Raw genomic sequence first — 8,277 nt, forward strand, 5'->3', positions numbered from 1 at the left:
GATGTAAACAATACAAATAATGAATGCAAACATGAAAAAGATTGCTGGAAACCAGAATATGTCAGTGTGTGTTACAGACACGAGTTCAAGGATAGAAGGATTCACTTTTACTGTGGAAAAGATGCCATGGAGTGAGGAGGCTCCCTGACATAATTCTTTCTTTGTGCAGCAAGGGTAACTTGAACTAGCCTCTGGAGGATTTGGCAAGGAAAGGAAGGAGAACTGCATGAGGAGAGATACAGAGTAAGAATGGACTAGTCACTTTTAGACTATCATATTGGCAAAACTATAAGGACTAGAGTGCAGAGTCTTATATGCCAGAATAAAGCTTATTTGTTTATATATTTTTAATAGGACTTACAAAATAGATGAAGTATTTTTTGTTTTTGTTTTTGTTTTGTTTTTGTTTTTTGCAAAAAAAGGATACTTAAAATGATGTTTTAGAAGATTGATACGGTTTTAGTAACTAGGAAGAATGGAATTGAAGCCTGGAGAATGGGAGGCAGAAAAGTACATCAGTTATGAAGAGTCTAAACTTTTGCGGTTATCAGAAAATAAAAGAATAAAAAATACCTTGAATTCAGTATCTTACTTTGTGTGAGGAATGGGAGGAAGGATATAAAGAGGTAAAAGGGAAGATATAAAAACGCAGAGGAACATGGTACCCTAAAGGCACTGGCTTCAAGCTAAGATTCTTCTCTCCTGAACCTCGAGTTGGAGGTCTTTCTTGCATATGGCAACCTCAGCATAGACATATATTTTAGGAGCAGGATATACCTCCTCATTCTTGCTGTGTTTTGAAGAATACGGAAACTGGAAGATTGCTTTTTAAAGAATTAAGCAATTTATGGTGTGGTTGAGTTTGCTATTTAATTTCCATTCTCTTTCTCTTTACTATTGAATGTGCTCAGGTTAAGAAAAAACAAACAGTAAAAACATACAAAGTTTAACAACCCATTTTCTTAAGTTCCTTTGCTAATAATAGGCCAGTGAGGTTATTTTTTCCAGCTTTATTGAAGTGTAATTGACAAATAAAATTATATATATTTAAGGGATACAATGTGGTTGATATATGAGTAAATTAATGAAGTGATTGCTACAATCAAGTTCATTAACACATCCAGTAAGATTTAAATGGGAATCATTGGGTAAAACTTAAAAGGAGGCTATTTAAAAGATGTTGACTTCCTTGAAAGCAAGCGATCCTTTCTTCACACCTGTTTCCTCCTGCTTGTTGTCTAGAACAGAGATATGATGGCTGGAGATCCAGAAGCAATGTTATGCCAATAAAGAGAATTGGAAATGGAAGCCATGCATAAGGATGGCAAAGCAGAAAGATAGAAAGAACCTCTATAACTTAAAACCCACTGTATCAGTTCTGCACTGCCTACCTCTAGCCTTTATTTGATAGTCTCCTTCAGGGAAAATAAATCAGTCCTGTGATTTTTTAATTATTATCAGCTTCTCACTGCATTCCTAATGGACACATATTCATTAAGCATAGAAGACTTGAAGATGTATAACTTTGCTTGATTAGATTTGCTATGATTAAGAACTGCTTAGGAGGAGTAGGAGAACCTTGAGCTCATCATGTCCCATGGACACAACTAGATCACAGCCAAATCAGTGTGAATAACCCAGAAACTGACCCTGAGGACTGACAGAACAGACTCTGTAGCTAAATGTAGAAAAGAGGCCACATTGAGGAGGGTAGGAAGGGTGGATAAGTAGTGGGGGGCTAAAAGGACTCTGGGACTGTCCAAAGAATAGAGGGATCCTGTAGGTGTGGAGGGGGTAGAGAAAAAACAGTCTCTCATACCAGGGAGTCCTTATGAGGAAGATGAATCCTCATAACATTTGGCTTTGAAAATCAGAATTTTTTGAAAACCAGAATTTTGTGAGTTCTTACAATTGGCAGGTCTTAAAACCTGGAACTTTAAACATCAACAGTATCCTTGAAAATCTGGGAGGGGGAGAGGAAACTGAGTCCCTGCCCTAAAGCAGACAGCAACAATGAACAGCCCTGTGGAGATATATTGTAGAAGCAACAGTTTGGGAGACTTCTCTGAGGAACAAAGGAGCTGGTGGGTGCCATTTCTCTTTCCCACCCCCAGCACACAGACACCTGTGGGAACCAGTGCTATGCCAATACCCACTACCTAACTTGCTAACAGCACTGCTTGATCATACATTCTCCTGTGGACATGCCCTATCCAGCCAGGCCTCAGCTCCAGGCCTTACAGCAGACCAATGCAAACATTGCTAACACCTGGGTGTATCACCCCAACATAATTCTCTGGGTCTACCCCATCCAACCTGGCCTGTTTAGGTCCTCAGGAGCTGCAGGTCCCCTCCTGGTGGGTTGAATTTTGCTGGCACCACCTGCTCCCACCCTGGTGACCTGCAGTTTAATGTTACTGCATTTCTGGTAAATGCTTGGTCTGACTTAGCTCAAGCCTAAACTGGCCCCAGACTGGCCCACAAACAGCACAGGAACCAGAACCTACCCACAACAGGCAAAGAGCCATTGCAGATAACTGGGCTAAAGGCAAAAGCTACTCAGCTGTAAAAGCAGGGCACATGTGATACACATAGGAGGTGCTTCTGAAGTGCCAGGTTCTGGTGAACAGGGGATTTTGCACTGCAGGATACTAAAGTCCCTCTTCTTCCTATGACCACTACTTTCAAAAGCAGAAAATTAGCTGGCCTTTCTAACACACAGAAACAGACACAGAGAGTTGACCAAAATGAGGAGACAGAGGAATATGTCCCAAATGAAAGAACAGAACAAAGTCACAGTGAGAGTGAGAGACCTAAAAAAAAATGGAGATAAGTCATATTCTTAATAGAGAATTTAAAGTAATGGTCATAATGCTACTCACTGGATTTGAGAAAAGAATGGAGGACCTACTTTAGTAAGAACCTTAACAAGGATATAGAAAACATAAACAAAGAACTAATCAGAGGTGAAAAGCTCAATAAATGAAACTTAAAATGCACAAGATGGAATAAAAAGTAGAGTAGAGGAAGCAGAAGAATCTATCAGCTACCTGGAAGACAGTGATAGAAAGTAATTAAGCTGAACAGGAGAGAAAAAATAATAATAGAAAATGAAAATAGACTTCTGGAACTCAGTGACACTATCCAGTGTAATAACAACCACATTACAGGGATCCTAGAAGGGAAAGGGAGAAAAAAGGGGGAGGGGGGCAGAAAATTTCTTTGAGGAAAGAATAGCTGAAAAGCTCCTGAATCTGGAGAAGGAAACAGAATTCAGAGTTGGGAGGCACAGAGAGCCCACAACAAAATAAGCCCAGGGAGGTTCACTCCAATACACATAATAATTAAAATGGCAAGAAAGTAGTAATAAAGAGAGAATTTTATTTTATTTTTATTTTATTTTTTAAAGATGTTTTTAAAAAATTTATTAGTGAGAGAGAGAGAGAGAGAGAGGCAGAGACATAGGCAGAGGGAGAAGCAGACTCCATGCAGGGAGCCCAATGTGGGACTCAATCCCAGGACTCTGGGATCACATGCTGAGCCAAAGGCAGACGCTCAACCACTGAGCCACCAGTCATCCAAAAGAGAGACTTTTAAAAACATAAGAGGAAAATAGTTACATACAAGGGAAATCCTGTAAGGCTACTAGCTGAAATTTCAGTGGAAACTTTGTGGGCTAGAAGAGAGTGGCATGATATACTTAAAGTGCTGTAGGAAAAAAACCTGCATACTCTATCCAGCCAGACTATCATTCAGAATAGAAGGAAAGATATAGAATTTCTCAGACAAACCAAAGTTAAAAGAATTCAGGACCACCAAACCAGCCCTACAGGAAATATTAAAGGGAACTCTTAGAGTGGAATGAAAAGACCTCAAGTAGAGGTCAAGTACCTCAAGTACTGAGTCAAGTAGAAAGCATAAAAGCAGTAAAATTAGGTATATCTATAAAAATCAGTAAAGAGATTCATAAAATAAAAGAATGTAAAGTATTAGACTCTATACTAAAATGTGCACAGAGAGGAGTAAAAAAATGGGTTCAAACTTAAGGACCATCAACTTAATATGGAGTACTACATGCATAAGACATTTTACACAAACCTATGGTCACCACAAATCAAAAATCAGTAATAAATATGCAAAAAATGAAGACGAAGGAATCCAAGTATATCACTAAAAGAAGCAAGCAAACTGTGAGAGAAGAGAGCAAGAAAGGTAACAGAACTACTACAAAAACAACTGTAAAACAAGTAACGAGATGGCAATAAGTACATACCTCTCAATAATTACTTTCGATGTAAATAGACTACACATTCTAGTCAAAAGACATAGTGTGACAGGATGGATGAAAAAGCAAGATCCATCTATATGGCTACCTATAAGAGACTTATTACAGATGTAAAGACAATGCAGATTGAAAAACGAAAGGATAGAAAAGCATTTATCATGAAAGTGGAAGTGAAAAGAAAACCAGGGTAGCAATACTTATATTGGAAAAATAGACTTTATAACAAAGCCTGTAACAAAAGACAAGGAAGGACACTATGTAATAATAAAGGGAAAAATCCAACAAGAGGTTATAACAATTGGAAATACTTATGTACCCAACGTGGGAGCACTCAAATGTATAAAAGTGTTAATAACAAACATAAATGATGATAATATGACAATAATAGATATTTTAACACTCAACTTACATCAATGGATTGATCATCTAAAGCAGAATTTCAACAAGGAAACAGTTGCTTTGAATGACACATTGGAGCAGATGGATCTAGTAGTTATATTCAGAACATTCCATCCTGAAAAAGCAAAATACACATTCTTCTCAAACACACATGGAACATTTTCTAAGAATAGATTACATATTAGGCCACAAAGCAAGTCTCAACAAATTCAAGACTGAAGTCATACGATGAATCTTTTCTGATTATACCACTATGAAACTAGAAATAAACCACAAGAAAAACTGGGAAAAACACAAATACATGAGGTTAAATAATATGTTACTAAACAGTGAATGGGTCAACCAAGAAATCAGAGAAAATACAGATACATGGAGACAAATGAAAACGAAAACACAATGATCCAAAATCTTTAGAATGCAGTGAAAGGTGTTCTAAGAGGGAAGTTTATAGCAATACAGGCCTAACTCAAGAAGCAAGAAAAATCTCAAATAAATAAGCTGACCTTACACTGAAAGGGGCGAGGAAAAGAAGAGCAAACACAATCCAAAACCAGTAGAAGGAAGGAAATAATAAACATTAGAGCAGAAATAAATGAAATAGAAGTAATAGAACGAATCCATGAAACCAGGGGCTGATTCTTTGTAAAGATCACCAAAATTGATAAATCTTTAGCCAAACTCATCTAAAGAGAGAGAGAAGACTCAAATAAATAGTAAAAGAAATGAAATAAGTGAAATACAACTAATACCAAATAAATACAAAAGATTATGAGAGATTTCTGAAAATCATATGCCAACAAATTGTATAACCCAGAAGAAATGGATAAATTCCTAGACCTATATCCTCCCAAAACAAATCAGGAAGAAATAGAACATTTAACAGATTTTTTACAGCAATGAAATTGAATCAGTAACCCCCACAACCCCCGCCGCTGTAAAACAAATAAAATCGTCCAACACACAAAAGTCCAGGAGCAGATGGCTTCACAGCTGAATTGTAACAAACATTCAAAGAAGAGCTAATACCTATTCTTCTCAAAATATTCCAAAAAAAAAAAAAACAAAAACAAAAAAACAAAAAAAACAGAAGAGGAAGGAAAGCTTGCAAATTTATTCTATGAGGCCAGCATTACTCTAAAACAAAACCCAGATAAAGATACTACAAAAAAAGAGAGAGAGAGAGAGAGAGAGAACTAACCATGGGCCAATATATGTAGTGAGCATAGATGCAAAATCCTCAACAAAATATTAGCAAACTGAATCCAACAATACACTTAAAAAATCATTCACCATAATTGAGTGGGATTTATTCCTGGGATGGTTCAATATTTGCAAATAAATCAACATGATATATCATATCAACACGAGAAAGGTTAAAAAACATATGATCATTTCAAAAGATGCAGAAGAAGTATTTGACAAAGTACAACATCTATTCTTGATAAAAACCCTCAACAAAGTAGGGCTGGTGGGAACATACCTCAGATTAATAAAGCCATATGTGAAAAACCCACACCTAACATCATACTCAATGGTGAAAAACTGAAAGCATTTCCCCTAAGGTCAGGAACAAGACAAGGAGGTCCACTCTCACCACTTTTATTCAGCATTGTCCTGGAAGTCCTGCCCATAGCAGTCAGACAAGAAAAAGAAGTAAAGGGCATCCATACTGGTAAGGAAGAAATTTCACTATTTGCAGATGACATTATACTCTATGTAGAAAACCAATAGATTACACCAAAAGACTACTAGAACTGATAAATTCAGTAAGATCACAGGATAAAATGTCAATGTACAGAAACCCATTGCATTTATGTAAACTAATAGTGATGTAGCAGAAAAAGAAATCAAGAAAGCAATCTCACTTGCAATTGCACCAAAATGAATGAAACATCTAGGAATAAACTTAACTAAGGAGGCAAAAAAACCTATACTCTGAAAAATATTAAAACATTGATAAAAGAAATTGAAGATGACACAAACCAGTGGAAAGACATTCCATGTTCATGAACTGGGAAAACAAATATTGTTAAATTGTCTATACTACCCAAAGCAATCTATAGAACTAATGCAGTCCCTATCAAAATACTGACAACATTTTTTCACAAAAGTAGAATAATCCTAAACAATTTATAGTCACAAAAGATCCTGAATAGCCAAAGCAATCTTGAAAAAGAAGAACAAAGCTAGAAGTATCACAATCCCAGATTTCAAGAAATACTACAAAGCTGTAGTAATCAAAACAGTATGATATTGGGGGAAAAAAGTAGCCATACAGATCAATGAACAGAATAGAGGGCTCAGAAATAAACCCATTGTTATCTGGTCACTTAATATTTGGCAAAGGAAGCAAGAATATGCAATTTGAAAAGACAGACTTTTCAACAAATAGTGTTGGGAAAACTGGATAGCTATATGCAAAAGAATGAAACTGGACCACTTCTTACACTGTACAAAAAAATAAACTCAAAATGGATTAATAACCTAAATGTGTGACCTAAAACCATAGAAATCCTAAAAGAGAGGACAGACAGCAATTTTTATGGCATCAGCCATAGCAATATTTTCTAGAAATGTGTCCTGAGGCAAGGGAAACAAAAACAAAAATTCACTATTGGGATTACATTGAAATAAAAAGCTTCTGCAGAGCAAAGGAAACAATCAACAAAACTAAAAGGTAACTTACTGATTGGGAGAAGATATTTACAAATGACACATATGATAAAATGTTAATATACAAAATATATAGGTACATATACATATACAACTCGGCACACAAAAAAAAACCCCTCCAAGTAATCCAATTAAAAATGGCCAGAGGATATGAACAGACATTTCGGCAAAAAAGGTGTACAGATGGCCAAAAGACATACGAAAAGATGCTCAACACCATTCGTCATCAGGGAAATGCAAATCAAAACCCAAATGAGATATTACCTCACAGCTGTCAGAATGACTAAAGTAAAAAATACGAGAAACAATAAGTGTTTGGTGTGGATTGTGGAAAAAGAACCCTCGTGTACTGTTGGTGGTAGTGGTACTGGTGTAGTCATTGTGGAATACAGTATGAAGTATCTTCAATAAATTAAAAAGAGAAACACTATATCATTCAGTAATTTCACTATAGGATTTAATTAATCAAAGAAAATAAAAGCACAATTTGAAAAGATATACACACCCCTATGTTTATAATAGCATTATTTACAATAGCCAAATTATGGAAGCAATCCAAGTGTACATCAATAGTTGGACAGATAAAGGAGATGTGCTATATGCAGATGTGATACACACACACACACACACACACACACACACACAATGGAATATTACTCAGCCATAAAAGAGAATGAAATCTTTCCATTTGCTACAACCATCGATGAATCTAAAGTATAATGCTAAGTGAAATAATCAATCAGGGAAAAACAAATACCATATGTTTTAACTCATATGTGGCTTTAAGAAATAGAACAAAGAAAAGAAAAGGACATAAAAATACACTCTTAACTATGGAAAACAAGTAGAGGAGAGGTTAAGGGGTGGATAAAATAGGTGAAGGGGATTAAGAACACATCACCATGAACAGTGAGTAATGT

This window comes from Canis lupus, chromosome 7 (genome assembly GCF_011100685.1).
Source record: "Canis lupus familiaris isolate Mischka breed German Shepherd chromosome 7, alternate assembly UU_Cfam_GSD_1.0, whole genome shotgun sequence".
Classification (NCBI taxonomy): domain Eukaryota; kingdom Metazoa; phylum Chordata; class Mammalia; order Carnivora; family Canidae; genus Canis; species Canis lupus.